This window comes from Octodon degus, unplaced genomic scaffold (assembly GCF_000260255.1).
Source record: "Octodon degus isolate 3935 unplaced genomic scaffold, OctDeg1.0 scaffold00035, whole genome shotgun sequence".
Classification (NCBI taxonomy): domain Eukaryota; kingdom Metazoa; phylum Chordata; class Mammalia; order Rodentia; family Octodontidae; genus Octodon; species Octodon degus.
The window spans coordinates 5,811,943-5,815,406 of NW_004524611.1; the positions used below are offsets into that span (position 1 = coordinate 5,811,943).

At 50.3% G+C, this 3,464-nt stretch overlaps 1 pseudogene; it reads left to right on the forward strand.

The window, feature by feature from the left end:
- The first annotated feature begins 1,964 nt into the window (after positions 1–1,964).
- The window catches only part of LOC101581779, a 1,913-nt pseudogene continuing 413 nt past the window's right edge, over positions 1,965–3,464 (forward strand).

Below are 3,464 nucleotides of genomic sequence, written 5' to 3' on the forward strand. Positions count from 1 at the left end.
TCCCCCGCCTCCTCCTCTTCTGTATTTAGGACAGGATCTACAGGGTCTCACTCGTAGTGATTCTCTTGTTTTCAGCCTCCCAAATGCTGCGATTACAGGCGAGCGACACCACACCCAGTCTCCATCGCCATCTCAGCGCGCCCGGGCCAGGGCTGGCACAGCACGCCAGGGATTGAATCCCAGGCACTGTACTCTACCTAAGCAGGCACTTTACTCTGCTGAGCTATCAGGCTGGCTCTACACCACCTCTTCTTGTACCGTTCATCTGATAATGGGCTGGGTCCATAGCTTGGTGACCAGGGCTGTGGGCCCAAAGGCGGCTGCCCCCAGCTCTACCGCGCATGTGCACACTGTGTCCAGCATGAGGCGGGAGCATGACCCAGAGAGGGGATTAGGCTGCCCTAGGTGGAGTGAGGTGCAGAGTGGAGAGGGTGGGGTGCAGAGTGGACGGGATGTGGCTGCCTTTCAGCCTCTCGCGGCCTGGAGAAGCACTGCAAAGCTGCTAAGCCCTGAGCCTGAGAAACTCTACTGCCTAGAACTCACACTAGGGGGACTGGATCGTCTACCTCACAGAAGAACAAAAGCTCCACTGGCGGGGAAGTAGCTCAGAGGTCTAAGCGCCTGCCTGGCAAGCATAAGAACCCGAGTGCGATCCCCAGTACCGAATGCTGTGGCGGCCACCAAAATCAGGTGTGGTGGCACACGCCTGTAATCCCAACGCTGGGGAGGCTGAGACAGGAGGATTACTCGAGTCCAAGCTGCATAGCAAACCCTGTACCAAATAAATATTTAAAAACAAATTTTAAAAAAGCTCCACCGGGTGCAGCCTCTGCCCAGAGCTGAGACCACGCAAGCCCTGCAGACGTGCAAGGCTGACACACTCGACTTTGCCACACAGACCCGAGATGTCGCTGGAGGAAGACACTGGGAGCTGAGGGCGGCTTCCACAATGGATTTGGTGACAAACCTCTCCTGCAGGTTGCCTGAGCCTCGGGACCCTGCTCTGCCCAGTGACCCTGGGCCTCCAACAGTCCCTCCCCTCCTGGCTGCAGGCACAGCCTGGGCTCGGGACTCAGATCAGGCAGGGCAGCAGATGGTCCCAGAGTGGGGCCAAGAAGCCTCTCCAAACCCAAGTGGCAGGTCTATACGCTTCAGAATGTCGCTGATCCACGAGACAGAGCCCGGCTGGCTCCAGGAAGACAGAGGCCACCAGCCACCAATGCTCGGGATTCTCCCAGTCAATCTGGACACGGCAAGGCCAGAACCCAGCGTGCAACACACACAGCGGGCAGCGTGAGTGCACCAGCTCCTCGCCTGTGACCTTGGCACTCCGGTGAGATCAGTGGACGTCTCCGTCTGGAGAAAGAGACACGGAGTATTGAAGAGAGAAGGGACAGCGTGTCTACAGCTCACTCTCAAACAGTCCAGGAAGAAGTACAAATATAGACACAGAGAGACAGAGACGAAGGGGGACAGAGACAGAATGTGACAGAGAGAAATGAAACAGTGAGAGAAAGAGAGGGCGATAAAGGGACACAGAGATACAGACAGAAGACAATAAAATGCAGTGAGATGTTACCGCCTGGAGAAATTTGTAGGAAGAGTATTACTCTGGTGACTTCTTTAAAAAAATTTAAACATTGCAGGTTTTTTAGTAATTGTATTTTTACTGTGCTACATAATACATAAATTTGCCATTTTGTTTTTCAAAATGTTCTATTAGTATGTTCTATTAGTTCTTTCAGTATGTAATGACATCATGAGGAGTTGGTCCACGTGCCTAAACCAGCTTAATCCTTTAAATTTTAAGTTTAAAATGGAAAGTAGGCATAAGTGCCTGCTTGGCAAGTACAAGATCCCAAGTTCAAATCTTGGTACTGCAAAAAAAAAAAAAAAAAAAAAAAAAAAAAACAGATTCCTTGTTCTTAATGGGTCCTGGGGCGTCAGCACCATGGTCCTTAGTCATGTCGGATTCTGGAAGTTACAGTCTGTCTGGGGATGGGCAGTAAAGTTATTCTTTCTATGGAAATCAAGGCAACCAAGGCTGTGGACAAGCACCACAAAGCTATTCTGGCTATAGACGAACAACTGATCCTTCATATGGACAGAACTATGGCAGCTACTCCAGTTCTGGACAAAGCCATTCAGGTTATTCACAGTCCTATGGTGGTTATGAGAATCAAAAGCAGAGCTCCTGCGGGCAGCAATCGTGTAACAACCAAGGCCAACACACAGAGTCTTCAGGAGGCTAAGGTGGAAGAGCACTGTCATATGACCAAACTTTCGTCAGCAAGACTCTCATGACCAGCAGTCAGGCTATGATCAACATCAAGGCTCCGATGATGAGCAGTCAAATTGTAATCAGCAGCATGATCCCTATAATCAAAGCCGACAGTCCTATCGTTCCCAAAGGGAAAACTACAGTCACCATACACAAGCTGACTGTCGTGATGTGAGCAGGTAGGGAGAAGATAATAGAGGATATGGCAGGTCACAGGGAGGAGATAGAGGGTGTGGGAGACACGACAAGGATGGAAGAGGTGCTGTGACAAGATCAAGTGATGGTGACCATGGTGGCTTCAAAAATTTTGGTGGTCACAGGGATTATGAACCCAGACCAGATGTCCATTCAGAATCTGATAATTCTGATAACACAATCTTTGTGCAAGGACTTGAGGAGGGTGTGTCTACTTGAGGGTGTGTCCACAGATCCAGTGGGACAGTTCTTCAAAAAAAAAAAAATAGGAATTATCAAGACAAACAAGAAAACTGGAAAAGCAGTGATAAATCTTTATACAGACAAAAAAACAGGGAAGCCAAAAGGGAAGGCAACAGTGTTATCTGATGACCCTCCTTCAGCTAAGACGGCCATTGACTGGCTTGATGGAAAAGAATTCCATGGCAATATCAGTAAAGTGTCTTTTGCCACTTAAAGTCCTGAATTCAGGAGAGGAGGTGGAAGTGGAGGTGGGTGGTGAGGTCATGGAGGATACAGAGGCCTTGGAAGCTTTCAGGGGAGAGGTGGAGACCCCCAAAATGGGACTGGGTTTGTCCTAATCCCTTATGTGGAAAAATGAACTTTGCCCAAAGAAATTCCTGTAATCAGTGCAATGAGCCTAGACCACAGGACTCTCGTCCCTCAGGAGGAGATTTCAAGGGGAAGAGGCTATGGTGGGGAGAGGCGCTAGAGAGCTCATGGGGGCAGAGGTGGAGACTGAGGCAGCTATGGTGAAGATAGAAGTGATGGTGGCTACGGTGGAGACAGAAGTGGAGGGGGAGGCTAGAGTGGAGACAGAAGTTGGAGAGGCTATGGTGGAGACAGAAGTGATGGCTGTGGGGGGGACAGAGGAAGTGGCTATAGAGGCGACTGAGGTGGCCATGTTGGAGACTGTGGTGGCTATGGTGGAGACCGAGGAGGTGGCTATGGAGGAGACCGAGGTGGCCATGTTGGAGACTGTGGTGGC